The sequence below is a fragment of the Amphibalanus amphitrite genome, unplaced genomic scaffold (assembly GCF_019059575.1).
Source record: "Amphibalanus amphitrite isolate SeventyFive unplaced genomic scaffold, NRLGWU_Aamphi_draft 000497F_arrow, whole genome shotgun sequence".
Classification (NCBI taxonomy): Eukaryota; Metazoa; Arthropoda; class Thecostraca; order Balanomorpha; family Balanidae; genus Amphibalanus; species Amphibalanus amphitrite.
Window position 1 is genome coordinate 113,865 of NW_024881991.1, and position 11,772 is coordinate 125,636.

Genomic DNA, 11,772 nt, shown 5'->3' on the forward strand with positions numbered 1-11,772 from the left:
TCGACATCTTGTGTTCAAATTACAACTTTCTAGCAAGGTCGGCCGAAAATGACGTCAGAGTGACGTCATGTCGGCCGATTCTAATGCAAAACATTGAACTACCGTAAACGCTCTCAAAAGCTCAGTTTTTAGGCTAAGCCATATTTCTTTGCATGCGTGGACTACAAATACACTTGGCTATCCAACTACCACCTAGGATTTTCAAAATTTTGAAAATTCCGGAAAATATACAAATACAATTACAAAAAGAAGATTTTTTTCCAGAAATAATTGACTATACGAAAAAAACGGTACCTATATATAAATCTATAAAGTTGCTGCCCAATATCTTTAAAAATGACTGAGTTACCTATACGCATTCTAGTCAAAATTTCACAAATTTAGATTTTTCAAATCCAATTTTCAGTACTTTTTTTGACATCATACTGTAATATAAATAGCACCATCGTGTTTTAGAGCTCAAACTGCATCTGACAGACACCATTTTTTTTCTTCAAAATTCGACCTTTTTTGCCTGAAATTTCAGAAAGTGACCTGACCTCAGCTAGATGCAGCTGATCAAAAATAACCTCTAATGACTCAGACAATATTGTTTTCGAAAATATGAGTGAAATGGACCATAAAACATGCGTCACGTGACCGATACACGATATAAAATTTCCGTGACCTAGGATGACCTGGCCTTGACCTGACAAATTCGAAGTACAAGTTCGGTACCATCAGGGTATCTATGACATATATCAAGGAGTGAATAAACCAAAAATGAGCCTGATCTGACTTGTTAGCCGGTGGCCAGAGACTAAATTGTGAACAAGCCAAAATACTGATAATCTTTATTTTGACCTGACTTGTGAGGTCATTTTCTGCGTGTCGCATAAAGCTGCGTGTCGCAAACGCTCGTTACTAAGACGATCCTGAGATTCCGTACATGTATGTACCGTGTACCCTGTACTTACAACACTATGTTCCGCGTGTAATGTGTACCGTAGTTCGAATATTCAACCCTTACCCGACGTCAAAATCGCCGACGCCGCATCTTTGGTGTAGGTATATTAACATACATTGCTTTTTGATTTCTGTCTTCTATGATGTATGATAATTTTCATGATCCGCTAGGGCTCAGTAACTAAACACCACTTTTACTTGGATCTTTTCTGATGTTGATGTATGCGCTGGCCCGTTTGTGTTGTCAGAGTTCGCGCGCCGTTACTGTCTGGAGGACGGTATATGGCGGAGTCGGACACACCACGAGACGCTGGTGGGCGGCTGGACCAACTACTCCGACTGCTTCATCCCCGAGGTGAAGAAGCTGATGGACCAGCTGTACAGCTCATCAGGGGACGACGCTGGGGTGAGCTCAATCGCCAAGTATTTAGCCCACCAGTGGGATGACCAGTGGTGAAAGAACATTGCTCTTTTTTAGTACTGATGTAATGCAACAAATAACACTATGCAACAGGCATTTTGTTCCTGAGTAACGACCGATTTTTTTGGACTCATTGGGTCCCATCATAACCGAAATGGGCATTTGTTTTGATCTGAAAATGCTTTTCCGGTTTTCAGAGACGATTTTCGATTTTTGGCCCCGAAATTCAGTTTCTGGCCCACTGTGTCCGGTGTAATTGAGTAATCGACTCGCGGTAACCTTCATCGCCCTTCTTATGCCACAAGCTTTCGAATGATATCCGGTTTTGCATATTTGCGTGTAAAAATAACGTCATAAATCTATGTTAAAGTAAGAAAATATTGAAATTTTGTAAAAAATTTGACATTTTTTTTCGATTTCATTTCAAAATAGAGAAAAAACTAAAGGCCCTATCCAAATTCTGAGCCCAGTTCCTTGAAGAGCATTCAATTTCCGTTCGGAAGGTACTATTTTAGTGCATTTTATCGGTTTACTGTGGCGTCCAGATTGAGTCACTTGAAAAACGGGCCCCCAGCCATTTCCATGACAATATGTGTTCAGTGCATGAAGAATCATTCTAACAAATGGAGGTACAGATCAAGATTCTGAGCGACAGGACTGCTCAAAAGTAAGTTCCTGCGTGTGACCCGAGGTCACAAGGGGTCAACAACATGACCTCAGTTGACCCCTCGTTGATCCTATGGCGTTAACATACGTTATCAGATTAATGCTATGTATATGACTTAGGATATGTGTTTAGGTTAACCCTCGCCCTGGCAGGGGGGGGGGTCGATGCGACCCCCCCCCTAAGGTTTTTCGAAGATAGCGTAAAAACGGCGGCGCGCAGCGCCGCCAAATTTGACACAGCCTATGGGGCAACCTTTTTACATATGACCTGAAACTTTCAGGTCCGGGTGACCTTGGGTCAGGTCACCAGGTCAGAAAAACCGGTACAAGGTCATGGTCAAATTTCAATTTTCTTTTTGCACCTGTCCAACTCACAGTTTTGCACTGATTTCCTTCAAACCTTCAGGATGTGCTAAGTTCACCGAGTTGTATAACATATAGTTCGGGTTTTTTGAGGTCATTGACCTGAGGTCAGTTAGAGGTCATGACGTCGTAATGTTAAGCCTATGGGAAAATACTAAATTCGGAAAATACTGGAGATATCCGCTTTTTTCTATCATTTTTGTGCTTTGAAACCACAGTACTTAACAGCAGGTCACTTGGTGCTTCTTTGTTTGGTGTACTTATCCATGGGTCAGGTCAAATAAGGTCAACTGAGGTCAAATGACGTTTTTGCTAATAACTTGGCACATAATGACGCTAGAGCTTAGAAAATGGTATCATTGTGTTCCTGGTGATCAGCCGAACCGAATGATATGCGATATGATGCCATTTGGTTAACTTTTACTTAATTTATTAATTTAAGTTTACTTAAAATTTAAGAAAAACTTTAAGTACACTTAAGCAAGCTAAAAAGTATATCATTCGACGCGCCTTGACGTGCTGAGTTCACTGGTGCTTTTCTTTTTGCTCTATCTTAATTAGATCAAACGTTATAAGCGAAAAACTTTTGACCTGTTTTTAGCGAAATTTTTACATTTATACCCCCCAAAACCCCCCTAAATATTGACCTAGAGCAACCAAATTTGCACAGGGGCGAGAACTCCAGGGGGCCCACCTACCTACCAAATTTGGTGTTTCTAGGTGCCATAGGAGCCAATCGCGAGGGGGGGGTCGCATCGACCCCCCCCCTGCCAGGCCGTGTTATGAAAAATGCCCTGCCAGGGCGAGGGTTAACTCAATCTGGACGCCACAGGAATCCGATAAAATGCACTAAAAAGGTACCTTCCGAACGGAAATTGAATGCTCTTCAAGGAACTGGGCTCAGAATTTGGATAGGGCCTTTAGTTTTTCCTCTATTTTGAAATGAAATCGAAAAAATGTCAAATTTTTACAAAATTTCAACATTTTCTTACTTTAACATAGATTTATGACGTTATTTTTGCACGCAAATATGCAAAACCAGATATCATTCGAAAGCTTGTGGCATAGGAAAGGCGATGAAAGCTACCGCGAGTCGATTACTCAATTACATCGGACACGGTGGGCCGAAAACCGAATTTCGGGGCCAAAAATCGAAAATCGTCTCTGAAAACCGGAAAAGCATTTTCAGATCAAAACTAATGCCCATTTCGGTTATAATAGGACCCAATGAATAAGAAAAATTCGGTCGCTTTCCAGGAACAGAAAATGTTTCATTTTTTGTTGCATAGTGTAATGCGCAAGAATTTCATTTTAAAAAATATGCCAAATTTGTTTTAGAAAATTGACCTAAATTTCAATCCTACCCACGTAAGTACACAAAAATACACATACCTATTCACGTCTCATGCACAGATATACATCACAACACAATTCACATGCGCGCACACGATTTGGGCCCTCTCACTTTCGAATGAGTTGCTTTTGCTGATCGGAGTGTTTGCCCAGAACTATGCCAGTCCACACTAACTCTGATGATGTCAAATAGAAGAGCCCCACTTTACCCGCGCCCCACTGGGGGGGGGGGAATTCATAGCCCCCTCTCGTCCCACCAAATAACTAGTGGTGGTTAGATGCGGAATCAAGATGAGCTTGTGGGATCTTGGAGGAGCGACGGGAACGATTTTTTTTTTAACGACAGGAGGTTAGAGGAGCTTGGAGGAGGCTGGAGGAGCCACGGGAACAGACCCGTTGATGATTTTTACTTTGACCTCCAGGGCCAACAGACGCCGTTTAAATTTTGATGATCGGCCCAGTAATTTTGGAGTTTGGAGGGGGCTGTGAATAGCCCCTCCCCCCCCCCCCCAGTAGGGCGTCTTACACGCAGACCCCGGTCCGAGTCGGTTAAAGGGACTATCCCACCTTTAACATGGGGTTTGAGTTGAGATAGCCAAATTTGCGGCGAGGTTCAGAAACCACTCTATCTAGGTTGCAACCCCCGCGGCCTCTTGGTGTTGAAGAAATTCGTTCCCTTCATTTGAAAATGGGCCTTGCGCAAGGCCCTATCTTCAACATGGGGCGACCGTTAAGGCGGCCGCACACTGGGCCATTCGGCGGGCGAGATTCCGCAAAAGCGGAATGTCGCGGGCGACATTCCTACAGCGGCTTTCCGTTTGTTTTCAGCAGTTTACAGGACCATTCGGCGGTGCGATTTTCTACTTAGTATTTTCAGGAACTTTATGTGAAACATTTTATGATAAATATAAACGAATGCAAACTACATACATTTAAGCAAATACAATATTTGCTTATTTAATGCGATTATGCTATATTTCTGTACAATAAAGTTTTGAATATCTATTAATTTGACAAAATTTCTGGAGGAAGTTGCAAAAAAATAAAGCTCGTGATTAATGTAAACAACCGTGTTTGTCGACAAATACAAGAAACCTAAAGACAATTGTGGAGAGGCACATAGTTGGCACATAGTAACCCATTATTGGAATAACCAATGAAGTGTATAAAAACCATTTAATATGGGGAAAGAAGTGCCGCTACGATTTTTTATCAAGTGAAGTCTATTTCTCGGCTGCTCCATCAATAGTTGGTGAGTTTCAAGTTCCACAATTTCGGGTGTCCGCGGCGTCGCCGCGGAAAAAGCTGAACCGGTCCAGCTTTTTCCGCAACTCCGCGGCTGTTCGCGCGCATGCGCACTCTACCCGCGGACAGCTAGCTGGCAGCGGTCGGCTGATAATTTTGTCGTTTCGGCAGCTGATTCGGCGTCCACGAAAGCGTAATGTCGCCACGGAATTGCGTTTTTGCGGAATGTCGCCCGCCGAATGGCCTAGTGTGCGGCCACCTTTAGTGTGACGTCACCTCGTTTAGTCATTCTGATTTAAATGGGTTTGTTCGTTGAAAAATCGCTTAAAACTTGGTCTGAACTTTGTTGTAGTGCCTACAGAGTAAAAAGAATCAGCTTTATGACAGTAATGTGGCCTGGGGAAGGAGGTAATTTTGGGCTGTGACGTCACATATTTGAATGTTTGTGTTTGGAATATGTGAAGCCTAAGATGTTTAATGAAAAATAAATGCCAGAACCGTGTTCCTGGTCATCCAATCTATAAAGTCGGGCACAATTTAACTGGTTTTAACAACATTTTAGAAGGTGGGATAGTCCCTTTAAGTTCATTGATCCGAGTCGAAGGTCTGGATATGCCTTCGGTAGCCCTCTACCCCCTCAGTGTCCCAGCCTGTTTGCGGGAGTACCGTCCACGTGCGTGTTTCCAATGCTGAGCGCCGCACTGATTCGCGCAATACACGGGCGCTTCGCCTCCAGTGCAGTGCGGGGGCACGTATCACGGCGATCACCTGGACGTATAGGCTGACCCGCACAACATCTGAGCGTTGCGGCACAGCCTACCGCGCCGGCAAACTACGTCGCGCAGGCGGCAGAAACGAAACGAAACCAAATGGAATCGCAATTCGTAACCGATGAAGCAGCGAATGATCATTACCCTGTTCCCGCTTTGGAACATTGTTTTTTTTTTCACGAAATGCTTACTTTGCGAGCCATACTGGCCGAAACCTTAGTTACATGCTGCCGAAGTGTTTAACCCTCGGCCGTATTGGTGTTTTGCCAGCCGCGAACGTATAACGGGGGGGGGGGGGGGTCCACCTCTCCTTGCCGTTTTGCCCCTGATTGGGCTAGATGATCTTCGCGAAAAAAAAACGAACGTGCTGCCCGTGACGAGCGAAAGCCAATGTTGCCCAATTCTATGGTTTTTTGGGGGTTTGCTGATCACTAATATCATATTAGTTTTAATCGCGGATGATGGTTTCATGCATTTAGGCCAGGTCGGGTCAGGTCAGGTCAGATCAGCCAGTAGGGATCCTGTCGGGTATTCGGAGTAGGTTTCAACCGCTTCTGACGGCTTCGTAACATGTTACGAAGGCATCAAATCTACTTCGTAAATGTTGAAATGGTTGCTGAATTCGAATTCAGCTCCATAAACTAGTTTAGAAACATGTAAAACAAAACTCGAAAAAATGAACCGAGGTCACCAAAAGTCAATCACCTGACCTGACTTCAGGTGGCCTTGACACCCACCCTAATGCATGGGACCAACATCATATCACATGTTTGAACGCTTGAAACCCCGAAAAGACTGCAAAAGCGCGGCTAATGGGAGCCGACAGACGGCGAATCGCGATTACGGCCAAATATGGTCTCGAAAAGTAGAACATCACACAGGTCAAAGATCATTTGGGTCAGGGTCATCAGTCATGAAATTTTCAGGGTATGTGTAAAATTGATTTACGCGAGGGTACTGAAAGTGTCGTCACAATCGGCAGCTTACATATTACGCGAGTTATTCGTGAAAGACCGAGGGGAGGGGTCCGCTCGATCCCCCTCCCCTATACGGGCGACGGTTAAAGGGAGATAATGACCTTTTTCCACAAAATCTGAGTTAGGATCATTTTCTGACAAAACACAACAAGTTATAATGTAAATTAAAACCATTTTGCTCAATGCGGTACCTTGCCGCAAATATCTCAACTTGAAGTCACGTTAGCGGGGAGCGCTGAAAATGACCGTTGAATAAGTACTTACATCACTTTTTGGTACTTGCATGTAATTTTGTAAAATGAGCGTATTCCTTACATTTGATCTTCATCACATCTAGTTAGTTAATGGTCGTCTATAGTGCCTTCAAAAGATATTCATGGTTTGGGGGTGGTTTATGTCTAAATTTACGCAACTATTTTTCCTGTTCATCATCTGAGGCCATATGCTGCTATTTTAGTAGCAACGACTCAATTTTGAATCGGTCCCGCCGACTGCACAATAAAAGAAGATAGATACAACACTTTTGCGGCATCACTGAAAAACTTATGCAGTACTGTTATCAAAATTCTCATAACACCGTTCGACAAACCTGAAGTCTTTTTGAAATAAATATGCTTGTATTTTTCGCTTCAGGCTCTGAGGCCAAAATAATGAATTTCGTAGTCGCAATCGCAAGATTTGGCTGCGTTTCTGGCGCATGCCGTTCATTTGTGGCGCAAAATAATACTTGGAAACAAAGAAGAGTAGGCACTATGTACGAATCTAATTAATTCTAAACCGAATTAACTCTAATTCAAATTAGAATCCTTACAACCAAGCAACGACAAGGCGATAACATAAACAAAAACCCAAGCGTCGCTGTTTGAAACAAAAGCGCCATATACTGCGACTTTTTTATAGAGAAGGACAAGAAGGACAACGCATTTCGGTGGGTGTTACAAGTACTGCAAGTACTGCTTCTTTTTTGCAAAAATAAAAACCTTTTTCACATACGAAAATGTGCTAGGAAATTTTCATATTTTATAGAAACTACAGTAGAAATAGTATAGATGTCGAGTAATTTTTATTAAAGAAAAAAGAAAGCTCATTATCTCCCTTTAAAGGGACCCTCCCACCAATTCAATCAAGTAAAGTCCAAGGACGAGGAGGAGGAGCAGGTGCTCTCTCCTGTAATTGGGAAATATATGCGACGGAAATAGGTATATGCGACGAAAATATATGCTCGTTGGCTAGGTGAAAAAATACAGGGTCCGACGGTCTCGTTGGGTCGTCTGGAGGGGTACGTGGGTGGGGAGGGAGGCTGACTGCGGTGACTCCGGCGAGGATGTATCACTGTCTGGGCCCAGACCGGGCCGGAGCCGGCTGAAAGCGGCCGCCGCGCCGGCCCGGAAGCAGTCCAGCGCTGACTCGGCACCGCTGTCATCGTTCTCGGATCAGGCGCCGGAGAGTGCGTCGTTGGCCTCCACGCGCCAATAAAAAACCTGTCTGGGATTTTTTTTTTTAGAAAAGAACGTGTGCCAGCCCAAGAGAGTGAGGGTGTAACTGTTATTATTATCCTTTTTATGATTTTGGACATGTCTATTTCTATCCTTGTTGGACACTGACACTATTTGAAATATTTAAACATCTAATAATATGGACTTATTATGTGACATAAGCAAAAATCCTTTTTATCAATCATTATAGCTTGAAGATTGTAAATGATAAAATGATTGAATGACGACACTACACAACTCACAACACACTCGCAGCTAGCAAGTCTGTCCCCCACTTCAATTCAAGTCTTCACAGAATTGAAGTAATTTGTATGAAGGATACGCAGCATCACCATATTTGTGGAGTAAACGGAGGTTAGGTGCCTATTAGCCGAAATGCACGGGTATCTGGCACGCCGTCCGCCAGGCACGCCGATACGCAGGGCATGAGGATTGATCGGTATCGGTATGAGAGGCTCTCCCGAGAGGGAGCAGTGCTCATCTTTCTTCTCAGTTATTTAATTCTTCACTTATTTCTGGGCTTATTTCTGTTCCTTTCTCCTATAGCTAGATGGTAAACTTGTTAGCATTTTAAAATTGGACTTCATGTTTTCAGTGCAGCTTGCGATGCAAATTTAAACTGAAAAATCACCTTAATGATTCGCTGATTATGATGTGAACAAGCATAAGGCTATGGACAATCATATATTTGTATTTAGTAAGTGATACTCAATTAGCATGAAAAGTAAATGCAAAAATACGGAGCATGGCAGGCCTTATTTAACATTCTTATAGGACACTAACTACACGGCTTTCAACAGGCTATAATCCGTGAACTGCAGCCATTTTCCAGCTATAAATAACATTCATCGTCCTTATTTTCCCGACGGCGCGCACATTCCTCCAGAGTTAAATGACCGTCAGCATTGTAGCCGGGACCTCCCAAGAGAAGGAGCCAACAGACCGGAGCGTGCCGCGTGACCGTGGAAGGGTCATTAACACCCTGGTGCGACTGGCTCGTTAGCTCGCCTGTGATTGGCTGGGGCCCGGCGGTGACACGCCAATCGAGAACACGCCACCGGCAGCACCGGAACACAATGCAGCGCGCGGCTGTTCACAGGGAGAACGGCCAGTGGATCAGACTGGAGCCGTACCCTGTTCAATCTGTGGACGTTTCCAGTTCATCGAGCCAGATGGGACTCTGTACCTACTCTTGGGACAGGCTGCCGGGGTCAGTCCGAGTCTCTCGGGTGGTGTTAGAGTCGTGTTGGGAACGAGCTGCCACTGTCACTCGACAGCTGGTTGTACCATCAACTCGAGCGAGAAGAGAGGGTCCGCCGATATTGCCCAATGCCGACCTGAGGCCGAAGGGAGCAATGGATTGCTTCCGGAAGGCGGTGGGGAAGGGTGGAAGGCTGAGGCCGACATCCCCATCTGGGGACGATAGCTTTATTTGGGGAGCACCGACCGCAGTTGCCATGGTCTCCGCGAGTCGGTACGAACCTGGGCCTGGGCGAGGGGAGGGGTCAGATCAGGAACAGTCCGGACAGGCTGGTGGGCGGGTGCGCAGGTGAACACTGTGGGCTCCTCAGGTCCGGTAACGACCCTGTCAGCGGCGAACCGTGTCCCAGGAGCGTCCGGCGCGGCTGGGACTGACACGGCGGCGCTTCTGTCCCCGCAGGCCCCCCCCTCCCTTCCCTTCCCCCCTCCGCGCTGCTCCGGCCGGCAGACCAAGCACCGAGCGACCGGCCGGTATAACCGGAATCGGGGGCACCGGCAGCAGCTGGTGATGGAAGAAACACGGCCTGCTAAGTTTGCAAGTTTCTGCGCTTCGCTAGGGTTAATGGTCAACATGGCCATAGTTCACAATCTCGAAGAAATTAATGATGAACTTGTCCAACAATGCGATTCAGATGAATGGTACTAATTCAATCTTCATTTGTAAACCAATAAGCATGACGGGCAGAAAGAGGTGTGCTACATTATCCTCGCCTTTATGATTACTTTTCTAGAAGCATTCATTTTCACTTTGCTTTTATTTCGTAGTTCGCTTTATATATGCTATAAACAACTTACAAAGTTCCATCAGTGCACACGTAGGCAATTCGTTCCTTCAGCAGCCCTGTAACAAAGATGGCGAACTATGTACTCGTAGACGTTTTGATGTAAGAGCAATTATCATAGTTTCAAACTGATTGATTAATCCATAAGTCTTTTCATAAGCAATACTAAACATAATAACTTTCTTCTCTGTTTTTTATCGTTTTAGAACTACGCCTGTAAGTGTAAATCTGTCTAGGTTGCATTTTAACTAAATATTTATCAAAATGCATCACGCGTCGCCCGACTAATAAAATCGTTAGTGGGGCCCGCCGCGGTGGGCGACGGTCCGCAGGAGCCAGGACGTATTTTCGGGCGTCCAATAGGAAAACAGCTCCTGCCGCTACCCGGCGGCGAGGAAAAACACGAGACGAGGCTAATCATTGTCGGCGGCGCCGCTGCCTGGCCCTGCCCCCTCGCCTTCCCTATAGCACAGGGTCGCCACGGAAGCGGGCCGCCGTGACCATTTCTGTCGCTTTCCTCACGGGACATGATGGATGGAGGATTGAGTGCTGTTGTCATTCCTATACAAAAGGTGTAAACTGCAGAGGTTATCGTGCAGCGGTACGTTTATGTGATCAACAGCCCATGTGCGATGCTGATTACGAGAAATAGAATAATGAGAACATGTTTCATAAGAAAAAGGCCTTATGTCATGCATTGGGACAGGTAATAAGAGTGACGAAACATCCTGAAAGGTCAAGCCTAACAAATGCATGAATTTATCTCAGACTGAAGTATTTCTAGACGCCTGATGAAAAGGCTTGTTCGCTGATAAAACTCGGATCCACCGAACAGGTCGGTAGCAGCAGCGGCCGGCTTTCATAGGCTTCAGTGGAACTTGACATCGAGCTCCGGGACGAGGTGGGCTTTTCAGTGGGGTCGGCTCCATTGTGCTCTATCTGACGTGCTATCGCAGCCTCTCAGCCAGAGACAGAGGCCTCTGTTCGGCGGGCGGTGGGTCACAATGGAGTCCTGCCGTCCGGGCGCGCGGCACAGACGTGCAGCGGAGTCTTGAGGGCACCGACAGCCGTCTGCGCCACTGACAGTCTGAGGCGGATCCGGAGGTCATTAACCCGCGACCGCCTGGGGGGGGGGGGTCGGATCCGACCCCCCCCCCTCCGTTTTTCTTGAATAACTCATGAACCGCTTGCGCTATCAACTTGAAACTTCGCATACCTTCTCCCCCATCAATTTGACGTCTCCTGTGCAATTTTTAAGAAAAAATTTTCAAAAAATTCTGAGATATATCGATTTTAGTGATGTAACTACATGGCGTTTTCAGTCAAAAAATGGCAAATGTTTAAAAAATCGCCAAAAATCGAGGTTTTAAGCAAATTGCAAATTAAGGACATGAAAAGACGCAGCTCAACGAGTTCTTTAAAATGGCTATCTCGGATTTTCCATAAAATGCGTTTTTCACCCCTAAAAATTCAAAAAACTATATTTTTTAGAAA